Here is a 13,143-nt window from a genome sequence, read left to right on the forward strand (position 1 = left end):
TCAGTAACCATGGCACTGGAACCTGTCTCAGTTTCTATTAACCTAGTCATCTATGTTGTTTATATAAATGACAAATAATAGGGGACCCAGCACAGATCTCTGTGCTATGCCACTGGACACTGGCTTCCAGTAACTAAAGCATTCTTCGGTCATCATCCTCTGTCTCCTACAACAAAGCCAATTTTAGAATTATATTCTGCCCTGCCTCAGTTTTTATCAATCTAGACCCTGTATCAGTAATCACCATACTAGACCTTGTCTCAGTTTAAATTAATTTAGAGCCTGCATCTGTAATCACTGCATTGTTCTCTGCCGCATTTTCTATTAATCAAGACCCCGTGTCAGTAAGCACTGCACTGGACACTGCCTCAATTTATACTGAGCTAGGCCATGTAACAGTAATTTCTGCACTAGACCTGTCTCAGATTATATTAATCTAGGCCCTGTATCTGTAATCTCTGTACTTGAGGCTCTCTCGGTTCATATTAATCCAGCCCCAGTAACATTAATCGCTGCACTAGGCCCTGTCTCAGTTTTTATTAATCAAGACCCTGTATCAGTAAACACTGCAGTAGAAACTGTCTCAGTTGATATTGATCTCGACCCTGTCTCAGTTTATATTGATCTTGGTCTCACATCAGTTATCTCTGCACTAGACTCTGTCTCACTTTATATTAGCCTAGTCCCTCTATCAGTAATCACTGCGCTAGATCCAGTCTGAGTTTATATTAATTTAGTCCCTGCAGCAGTAATCACTGCAAGAGCTCCTGTCCCAGTTATATTTATCTAGGCCCTGCATCAGTGAACACTTCACCAGGGCATGTCACATTTTATGTTGGTTCAGACCCTGTATCAGTAATTATTGTACAAGAGTTTATTTTAATGAAGACGCTGTTTCAGTAATCACTGCATTCGACCCTGTTCTGGTAATAATAATTTGCACCCTGAACCTAAAAGCACTGCACTAGACTGTTTCTCAGTTTATATTAATCTGGACCCTGTATCTGTAATCACTGCACTAGACCCTGTCTCATTTTATATGCATCCAACCCTGTAACACAAATCATGGCACTAGGCCTTGTCTAAGTTTATATCAATCTAGACCCTGTATCAGTAGTCACTGCACTTGAGCCTCTCTGAGTTTATATTAATCTCGGCCCGGTATCAGTAATCACTGCACTAGACCCTGCCTCAGCTTTTTTTATGAATCTAGACCCTGTTTCAGTTATCACTGCACTAGGCCCCGCCTCAATATATATTAACCGAGACCCTGTATCAGTAATCACTGCCCGAGCCCTGTCCCAGTTATATTTATCTAGGCCCTATATCAATGAACACTTCACCAGGCCCAGTCTCAGTTTTTATAAATCTAGACCCTGTATCAGTAATCACCATACTAGACCGTGTCTGAGCTTAAATTAATTTAGAGCCTGCATCAGTAATCACTGCACTGTTCTCTGCCGTATCTTCTATCAATCAAGACCCCGTGTCAGTAAGCACTGCACTGGACACTACCTCAGTTTATATTGAGTTAGACCATGTATCAGTCATCTCTACACTAGACCTGTCTCAGATTATATTAATCTAGACCCTGTATCTGTAATCTCTGTACTTGAGGCTCTCTCAGTTTATATTAATCTAGCCCCTGTAACATTAGTCACTGCACTGGGCCCCGACTCAGTTTTTATTAATCAAGACCCTGTATCAGTAATCACTGTAGTAGAAACTGTCTCAGTTGATATTGATCTAGACCCTGTCTCAGTTTATATTGATCTTGGTCTCACATCAGTTATCTCTGCACTAGACTCTGTCTCACTTTATATTAGCCTAGTCCCTCTATCAGTAATCACTGCGCTTGATCCAGTCTGAGTTTATATTAATTTAGTCCCTGCAGCAGTAATCACTGCAAGAGCTCCTGTCCCAGTTATATTTATCTAGGCCCTGTATCAGTGAACACTTCACCAGGGCCTGTCACATTTTATGTTGGTTCAGACCCTGTATCAGTAATTACTGCAAAAGAGCCTGTCTCAGTTTATATTAATCAAGACCCTGTTTCAGTAATCACTGCATTTGACCCTGTTCTGGTAATAATAATTTGCACCCTGATCCTAAAAGCACTGCACTGGACTGTTTCTCAGTTTCAATTAATCTGGACCCTGTATCAGTAATCAGTGCACTGGACCCTGTCCCATTTTATATCCATCCAACCCTGTAACACAAATCATGGCACTAGGCCCTGTCTCAGTTTATATCAATCTAGACCCTATATCAGCAATCACTGCACTAGACCCTACGTCATTTTATATCAATTTGGACCCGAAATCAGCAATCACTGCACTTGAGCCTCTCTGAGTTTATATAAATCTCGGCCTGGTATCAGTAATCCCTGCACTTTACCCTGCCTCAGCCTTTTTTATGAATCTAGACCCTGTTTCAGTTATCACTGCACTAGGCCCCATCTCAATATATATTAAGCTAGACCCTGTATCAGTAATCACTGCCCGAGCCCCTGTCCCAGTTATATTTATCTAGGCCCTATATCAATGAACACTGCACCAGGCCATGTCTCAGTTTATGTTAGTTCAGACCATGTATCAGTAATTACTGAACAAGAGCCTGTCTCAGTTTAAAATAAATAAGGCCTTTTTTCAGTGATCACTGCAGTCATCTCTGTTCTGGTTATAATAATCTGGTTATTATTATAATAACCCTGAATCTATAATCACTGCACTTGGCCCTCTATCAGTTTCTATTAAACTAGACCCTGTATCAGTAATCACTGCAGTAGGCCCTGCCTCAGTTCATATTTATCTCGGCCCTGTATCAGTAATCACTGCATTGGACATTGTCTGAGTTTATACTGATTGAGACATTGTATCAGCAATTACTGTACAAGAACCTGTCTCAGTTTATATTAACTTAGGTCCTGGGTCTGTAATCACTGCACTAGCGCATGTCTCAGTTTATATTAATCCAGATCCTGTATCAGTGATCAGTGCACTTGGCATTGTCTGAGTTTATATTGATTGAGACCCCGTATCAGTAAACACTGGACTAGACCCTGTCTCAGTTTATATTAATTTAGACCCTGTATCAGTAATGACTGCACTAGGCCCTGCCTCAGTTTATATTAATCCAGGCCATGTATCAGTAATCGCTGCACTTGGACCCATCTCAGTTTATATTGATCTGGACACTGTATCAGTTATCACTGCACTAGACCCTGCCTCAGTTTATATTAATCTAGGCTCTGTGTCAGTAATCACTGCACTGGACATTGTCTGAGTTAATATTGATTGAGACCATGTGTCAGAAATCACTGCACATGGCCCTGCCACAGTTTATATTAAGCTAGATCCATCTCAGTTTATATTGATCTGGACACTGTATCAGCTATCACTGCACTAGACCCTCCCTCAGTTTATATTAATCTAGGCTCTGTGTCAGTAATCACTGCACATGGCCCTGTCTCAGTTTATATTGATCCTGATTCTGTATCAGTAAGCACTGCACCAGACAATGTTTCAATTTAGATTAATCTCGACCCTGTATCAGTAATCCCTGCACTATGCCCTGCCTCAGTTTTCATCAATCTCGACCCTGTATCTGTAATCACTGCAATAGGCCCGGTCTCAGATTATATTAATCTACACCCTGTATCAATCATCACTGCATTAGACACTGCATCAGTTTCTATTGATCTAGACTTTGCATCAGTTCTTTCTGCACTAGATCCTGTCTCAGTTTATATTTATCTGGACCCAGTATCAGTAATCACTGATTATGGTCTGCCTCAGTTTATATCAACCTAGACCCTGTATCTGTAATCACTGCACTTGGCAGTGTCTCCGCTTTTATTAATCAAGACCCTGCATCAGTAATCACTGCAATGAACACTGTCTCCATATATATTGATCTAGGCTCTGTATCACTGCAATATGCCTTCCCTCAGATTATATCAAATAGACTCTGTATCAGTAATCACTGAACGAGACCCTGTAACAGTTTATATTAACATAGAGCCTGCATTTGTCATCACTGCACAATGCCCTGCCTCAGTTTATATCAATCAAGATCCTGTATCAGTAATCTCTGCACTAGGCCCTGTCTCAGTTTATATTAGTCCAGAGTCTCTATCAGTAATCACTGCACTAGGCCCTATCTCCATTGATATTGATCTAGATCTTGTATCAGTAATCACTGCAAAGGACACTGTCTCAGTTTATATTGATCATGATCCTGTATCATTAATCACTGCATTAGCCCGTGTCCTGGTTTATATTTATCTAGGCCCTGTCTCAGTTTATATTAATCTGGACCCTGTATCAGCGATCACTGCACTATGCCCTGCCTCAGTTTTTTTTAAATCAGTCTAGACCCTGTATCAGTAATCACTGCACTAGGCCCTATCAAAGTTTATATTAATTTAGCCCCTGCAGCAGTAATCACTGCCCGAGCCCCTGTCCCAGTTATATTTATCTGGGCCCTGTGACAGTGAACAGTGCACCAGGCCCTGTCTCAGGTTATGTTAGTTCAGACCGTGTATCAGTAATTACTGTACAAGAGCCTGATTCAGTTTATATTAATCAAGGCCCTGTTTCAGTAATCACTGCACTCGTCCCTGTTCTGGTTATAATAATCTGCACCCTGAATCTATAATCACTGCACTTGGCCCTCTCTCAGTTTCTATTAACCTAGACCCTGCATCAGTAATGACTTCAATATGCCCTGTCTTAGTTTATATCAATCTAGACCCTAAATCAGTAATCACTGCACTAGGCCATGCCTCAGTTCATCAGGTCATATTAATCTAGACCATGTATCAGTAATCACTGCACTAGACACTATCTCAGTTTTATATTTATCAATACCTTGGATCAGTAATCACTGCACTAGACACTGTCTCATGTTATGTTAATCTAGACCCTGCATCATTAATAACTGCACTGGACCTTATCTCAGTTTATACTGATGTACACCCTGTAACCATAATCACTTCAATGGACACTGTCTCAGTTTATATTGATCCTCATCCTGTATCATTAATCACTGCACTAGCCCATGCCCTAGTTTATATTACTCTAGTCCCTGTGTTGGTAATCACTGCACTAGGCCCTGCCTCACTTTATATCAACCTAAATCGTCTATCAGTAATCACTGCACTAGGCCCTGTCTCAGTTTACATTAGCCTAGAGCCTTGTTCAGTAATCACTGCAATATGGCCTGCCTCAGTTCATATTAACCTAGGACCTAAATCAGTGATCGCTGCACCAGGCCCTGCGACAGTTCATATTAATTTAGGCCATGTATCAGTAATCACTTCAATGGACACTGTCTCAGTTTATATTGACCCTGATCCTGTATCATTAATCAATGCACTAGCCTCTGTCCTACTGTATATTTACCTCGGCCCTGTATCAGTAATCACTGCACTAGGCTCTGTCTCAGTTTACATTAATCGAGACCCTGTATCAGTAATCACTGCACTATGCCCTGCCTCTGTTTTTATCGTCTAGACCCTGTATCAGTAATCATCACACTAGGCTCTGTCTCAGTTTATGTTACTCTAGACCCTGTATCGGTAATCACTGCACTTGAAAGTGTCTCCGCTTTTATTAATCAAGACCCTACATCAGTAATCACTGCAATGAATACTGTCTCCATATATATTGATCTAGGCTCTGTATCACTGCAATATGCCTTCCCTCAGTTTATATCAAATAAACCCTGTATCAGTAATCACTGAACGAGACCCTGTTACAGTTTATATTAACATAGAGCCTGCTTTTGTCATCTCTGCACAATGCCCTGCCTCAGTTTATATCAGTCAAGACCCTGTAACAGTAATCTCTGCACTAGGCCCTGTCTCAGTTTATATTAGTCCAGAGCCTCTATCAGTAATCACTGCACTAGGCCCTATCTCCATTGATATTGATCTAGATCTTGTATCAGTAATCACTGCAAAGGACACTGTCTCAGTTTATATTGGTCCAGATCCTGTATCATTAATCACTGCATTAGCCCATGTCCTGGTTTATATTTATCTAGGCCCTGTCTCAGTTTATATTAATCTTGACCCTGTATCAGCGATCACTGCACTATGCCCTGCCTCAGTTTTTTTTAAATCAGTCTAGACCCTGTATCAGTAATCACTGCACTAGGCCCTATCAAAGTTTATATTAATTTAGCCCCTGCAGCAGTAATCACTGCCCGAGCCCCTGTCCCAGTTATATTTATCTGGGCCCTGTGACAGTGAACAGTGCACCAGGCCCTGTCTCAGGTTATGTTAGTTCAGACCGTGTGTAAATAATTACTGTACAAGAGCCTGATTCAGTTTATATTAATCAAGGCCCTGTTTCAGTAATCACTGCACTCCTCCCTGTTCTGGTTATAATAATCTGCACCCTGAATCTATTACCACTGCACTTTGCCCTCTCTCAGTTTCTATTAACCTAGACCCTGTATCAGTAATCACTTCAATATGCCCTGCCCCCGCCTATATTAATTTAGACCCTGTATCAGCAATCAATTGATATGCCCTGTCTTAGTTTATATCAATTAAGACCCTAAATCAGTAATCGCTGCACTAGGCTGTACCTCAGTTCATATTAATCTAGACCATTTTTCAGTAATCACTGCACTAGACGCTATCTCAGTTTTATAAATTTCAAGACATTGGATCAGTAATCACTGCACAAGACACTGTCTCATGTTATATTAATCCAGACCCTGCATCATTAATCACTGCACTGGACCTTATCTCAGTTTATACTGATGTACACACTGTAACCATAATCACTTCAATGGACACTGTCTCAGTTTATATTGATCCTCATCCTGTATCATTAATCACTGCACTAGCCCCTGACCTAGCTTATATTGCTCTAGTCCCTGTGTCGGTAATCACTGCACTAGGCCCTACCTCATTTTCTATCAACCTAGACCGTCTATCAGTAATCACTGCACGAGGCCCTGTCTCAGTTTATATTGATCGACACCCTGTGTCAGTAATCACTGCACTATGGCCTGCCTCAGTTCATATTAATCTGGTCACTAAATCAGTAATCACTGCACTAGGCCCTGCCTCAGTTCATATTAATTTAGGCCCTGTATCAGTAATCACTGCACTCGCCCATGTCTCTGTTTATATTGATCTAGACCCTGTGCCAGTAATCACTGCACTAGACCCAGCATCAGTTTATATCAATCTAAACCCTATAGCAGTAATCACTGTACTTGGCCTGTCTCAAGTTCTATTAATCTTGACCCTGTATCAGTAATCACTGCACTAGACCCTATCTCAGTTTATATTGATCTAGGCCCTGCATGATAATCAGTGCAATAGACACTGTCTCATTTTATATTAATCTGAGCCCTGTATCAGTAATCACTGCACTATGCCATGCCTCAGTTTATATCAATCTATATCCTGTATCAGTAATCACTGCACTAGGCCTTAACTCAATTTATATTAGTCCAGAACCTGTATCAGTAATGACAGAACTAGGGAATGACTCAGTTTATTTTAGTCCAGACACTGTAACATTGCACTTGCCCCTGTCCCAGTTTATATTTATCTAGACCCTGTATCAATAATCACTGCACAACGCCCTGTCTCAGGTTATAGCAAGCTAGAGCCTGTATCAGTAATCACAGCACTATACCCTGTCTCAGTTCATATTAATCAAGACCCTGTATCAGTAATCACTCGACTGGACACTGCCTCAGTTTATATTGATCTAGACCATGTATCATTAATCACTGCACTTGGTCCTGCCTCAGTTTATATTAGTCTAGATCCTTGATGAGTAACCACTGCATTAGCCCCTGCATCAGTTTATATCAACCTAGACCCAGTAACAGTAATCACTGTACTTGGCCCCATCTCAAGTTTTATTAATCTAGACCCTGTATCAGTAATTACTGCACTGGACACTGCCTCAGTTTATATTGATCTAGACCCTATATCATAATCAGTGCAAAGGACACTGCCTCTGTTTATATTGATCTACACCCTGTATCAGTAATCATTGCACTAGCCACTGTCCTAGTTTATTTTTATCTCAGCCCTGTATAAGTAATCACTGCACTATGGCCTGCCTCAGTGTATATCAACCCAGACCCTGTATCAGTAATCACTGCGCTGGACATTGTCTGAATTTATATTGATCGAGACCCTGTATCAGTAAACACTGGATTAGACCTGTCCCAGTTTATATTAATCGAGATCCTGTGTCTGTAATCACTGCACTCGAGCATGTCTTAGTTCATATTAATCTAGATCGTGTATCAGTCATCACTGCACGTGAGCCTGTCTCAGTTTACATTAATCTAGACCCTGTATCAGTAAGCATTGCACTAGGCCCTGTCTCAGTTCATGATAATCTAGACCCTCCATTAGTAAGCACTGCACGAGGCACTGTCTCAGTTTATATCAATCTGGATAAAAGCAAAATAGTGCGGATGCTGAAAATCTGAAAGAAAAGCATAAAATGCTGGAAAATCACACCAGGTCTGACAGCACCTGTGGTGAGAGAAGCAGAGCTAACTTTCTGAGACCGTATGACCTTCCTCAGAGCTAAAGAGAAGTCAAAATGTGATGACATTTGTTGTTTAAGCAGGATGGAGCAGGTCAGGCTGGATAGAAGGCAAGCAATAGGTGGGGGTAAGGTGACACTACCAAACATATCATAGGCAAAAAGAAAAAGGGAGTGTTAATGGCAGTGGTAAGGCTGAAGTAGGTGCTAATAGAGTCATAAAGGTAATAAAGCAGAATGTGTTAACAGCAGAGCCAGAATCAGCACACTGTGAAAGAACAACATGGAACAAGTAACTGATGGCCCTTTTGGGGGTGTGGTAGGGGGAGGGGGCGGTGGTTGGGGAAAAACAGTATAAAAAGGGGATAAAAAAGAGGATAAAACAATGAATAAATGAAGAAGGCTGTAAAGTGCATAATCGGAAGATGAGTTTCTGTTCCTCCAGTTTGCGTTGGACTTCACTGGGACAATGCAACAGGTCAAAGAGGGGCATGTGCGTATCAGAGCAGGATGGTGTGTTGAAATTGTAAGGGACAGGAAGGCCTAAGTCATGCTTGCAGACAGACTGAAGGTGACCCACAAAGCCGTCTGCCAGTCTGTGTTTGGTGTCCCCAATCTAGAGGACACTGCATTGGGAGCATTGAATGCAGTGGACGAAATTGAAGGAGGTGCAATGAAGCGGGACTTCAATTGAAAGGAGTATTTGGGCCCTTGGATGGTGAGGAGGGAGGAGGGAAAGGGACAGGAGTGGCATCTTCTCTGATTGCTTGGGAAGGTGCCATGGGAAGGGATGAGGTGCTGGGGGTGATGGAGAAGTGGACTAGGGTGTCTCAGAGGGAACTGTCCCTGTGGAATGCTGACAGGCGTGGGTGGGTGGGGGTGGAGTGTTGAAGGGAAGATGTGTTTTGTTGTGGCATCATGTTGGAGTTAGCGGAAGTGGCGGAGGATGATCCTTTGGATGCGGGGATGGCGGGGTGAAATGTGATCAGAAGGGGGACCCTATCATGATTCTGGGAGAGAGAGGAATGCGTGAAAGCAGAGACGTGGGAGATGGGTCGGACACGGTTGAGGGCCCTGTCAACCACAGTGGGTGGGAAACCTTGGTTAAGGAAGAAGGAAGGCATGTCAGACGCATCGTTTTGGATAGTGGCATCATCAGAACAGATGTGAAGGAGGCGAGGGGACTGAGAGGATGGGATGGCATCTTTCCAGCATTTTCTGTTTCGATATCAGCCTAGACCCTGTATCAGTAATTACTGCATTGGACCCTGCCTCCATTGACATTAATCTCGGCCCTGCATAAGTAATCACTTCACTAGACCCTGTCTCAGTTTATATCAATCTAGACCCTGTATCAGTAATCACTGCACTAGGTCCTGTCTCAGCCTATAATAATCCAGGCCCTGCATCAGGAATCACTGCGCTAGACCCTGCCTCAGTTTATGTCAATCAAGGCCCTATTTTAATAATTCCTATACATTCCCTGTTCAATTTATTTCACGCCCTCATTTGTAACTGTAAATGCTAGATTACACTTTGCTTTAGTTATTGTTGTCTGGGTGAACGTCACTGTTAATAGTACAATGGGCCCTATCTTGTTTATTACTGCAGCCGTCCATATCTCTACATGTGGTGCAATTGGTCCTTTCCCAGTTACCACTGCACCTAACCCTGCTCCTGTTTATATCATTAGGTCTTGCGCCAGTTACTACTACATTAGGCCATGCTTCTGTGGACACTCCAATTAACCCTTTTCCAGTTTGCACTGTAGTACAACCATGTTTTAATTTATATTTCACTGCACCTTGTGTTTCGTTATATTACACTGAACTATGCTTCAGTGATCACTGTCCGTGACCTGTTGACCTTGTCTCAGTGATGACTGTACTGGGCCATACGAACATATGAGCATACGAACAAGGAACAGGAGTAAGCCATTCAGGCCCTCGAGCCTGCTCTGCCATTTAATAAGATCATGGCTGATCTGATAGTAACATGAAATCTGCATCCCACCGACCCCTGATAACCTATCGCCCCCTTGCTTAGCAAGAATCTATCCACATCTGCCTTAAAAATATTCAAAGGCTCTGCTTCCACTGTCTTTTTAGGAAGAGAATCCCAAAGAATCACGACCCTGAGAATGAAAAAAAAATTCGCCTCATCTCCGTTTTGCATGGGCGACCCCTTATTTTAAACAGTGACCCCTAGTTCTAGATTCTACCACAAGAGGAAACATCCTCTCCACATCCACCCTATCAACACCCCTCAGGATCTTATATGTTTCAGTCAAGTCGCCTCTTACAATTCTAAACCCCAGAAGATATAAGCCTAGCCTGTCCAACCATTCCTCAATAGACAACCCACCCATTCCAAGTATTAGTCTAATAAACATTCTCTGAACCTCTTACAACACATTTACATCCTTCCTTAAATAAGGTGAACAATACTGTACACAGTACACCAAACATGATCTCATTGGTGCCCTGTATAACTGAAGCATAACTTCCGTACATTTGTATTCTATTCCCCTCGTAATAAATGATAAAATTCTCTTAGTTTTCCCAATTACTTACTATTTCTCCTTTTATCTTTCTCTCAGCACTGTATCTGTGTATATAACGCTATCTGCAGTTTAACTTATTAATGCACTGGACCATGCCTCTATATACACTACAATTGACCCTTTCTCAGTTATTACTGCACTAGACTATGTCTCTACTTCTATTACATTATATGATGCTTCATTTATTAATGCACATAGCCGTGCCCCTATATATACTGCAAGTGACAATTTCTGAGCTGCTGTTGCATTGCACAAAGTCTCCGTTTGTATTATATTAGGATTTACCTGACAACTAACTTGTGAGAAAAGTTATTGCTCATGGAATTAAAGGGACAGAAGCAATGTGGATACAAAATTAGCTGAAAAAAAAGGAAGCAGGGAGTAACGGTCAATGGATGTTTTTCAGGCTGGAGGAAGGTTTGTTGTGGAGTTTCCCATGGGTCGGTATTTGGACCCTTGCTTTTCCTGATATATATTAACGATCTAAGCCTTGGTCTGCAGGGGACAATTTGAAAGTTTGCGGATGATACGAAGGTTGGGAGTGTTGTAAACTGCTAGGAGAACGGAGTGGAACTTCAAGAGGACACAGACAAGTTGGTGGAGTGGGCAGATAAGTGGCAGATAAAGTTCAATGTGGGGAAGTGTGAGGTGATGCATTTTGGGAGGAGGAACATGGACAGACAATATAAAATAAGGGGTGGAGTTTTGAAAGGAGTGCAGGAGCAGAAAGACTTGGGTGTATATATGCATAGATCATCGAAGTGGCTGGACAGGTGGAGAGAGCAGTTAATAAAGCATATAATATCCTGGGCTCTATTAATAGGGGCATAGAGTACAAGAGCAGGGAGGTTATGCGGAATTTATATAAGGCCCTCGTTAGACCTCAGCTGGAATATTGTGTACCGTCCTTGGTACCGTATTATAGGAAGGATGTGAAGATATTGGAGAGAGTGCTGAAGAGGTTTACAAGAATGTTCCCAGGGATGAGAAACTTCAGTTATGAGGATAGATTGGAGAAGTTGGGACTGTGTTCCATGGAGACGAGAAGGCTGAGAGGAGATTTGATTGAAGCTTTCAAAATCGTGAGTGGGCTGGACAGAGTAGAGAGGAAGAAACTGTTCCCACTCGTAAAAGAATAAAGAATGAGAGGGCACAGGTTTAAAGTGATTTGCAAAAGAAGCAAATGTGATGTGAGAAAAAAACTTTTTCACACAACGAGTGGTTCAGGTCTGGAATACGCTGCTTGGAAGTGTGAGGGAGACAGGTTTAATTGAGGCATTCAAGAGGGCATTAAATGATTATTTGAACAGAAACAAAGTGCAAGGGTGCGGGGAAAAGCCAGGGCAATGGCACTAGGTCAGAATGCTCATTTGGAGAACCGATGCAGACAAGATGGGTCGAATGGCCTCTTTCTGTGCCGTTAAAGTTCTGTGATTCTATGATCCTGTGATATTACTGTACTAGGCTGCTTTATTCATTACTACACTCTTCTATGTCTCACCTTATATTGCAAAGGTCCTATACCATTTATTAATACACTACACCAAGTCTCAGTTATTACTGCACTATAACAGGTCTCTGCTAACTGGATAGAGCTGGAGAGAGAGCCAGATGGATAGGTGGATATTGCTTTTTAAAATGTAACATTAATAATAACATCCTGTCGGTAAAAAGGTTTTGGAAGAATACATTTAGTCTTGTTACTAACTATGAGATGTTGTGTGCAATTTCTAATTCTCTAGTGTGATGTGTGTAATGTTTGTGTTGAAAGGTTGGGGTGAATCTTGTAACATTCCCTTCATCAATGAGATTGAGGAATAGAAATAAAGGTGAACCACGTTGCACTGCACATTGCACAACTTAGTCACAAACTGCATTGTGTTGGAGATGACTAATTCATACTTGAGTTGATCAGTGGCAATTGCTCACAGTTTTCGTTAATTTCCAGATACTTTTCACTTTTCCAATAGGAATTGCTGTTTGCTTTTGGCGTGGCCACTGATTGTCAGAGATAGGGTCTGAAGCCGCAACCTCCGGCGAATG

This window comes from Cetorhinus maximus, unplaced genomic scaffold (genome assembly GCF_964194155.1).
Source record: "Cetorhinus maximus unplaced genomic scaffold, sCetMax3.hap1.1 HAP1_SCAFFOLD_625, whole genome shotgun sequence".
NCBI classification, from domain to species: Eukaryota; Metazoa; Chordata; class Chondrichthyes; order Lamniformes; family Cetorhinidae; genus Cetorhinus; species Cetorhinus maximus.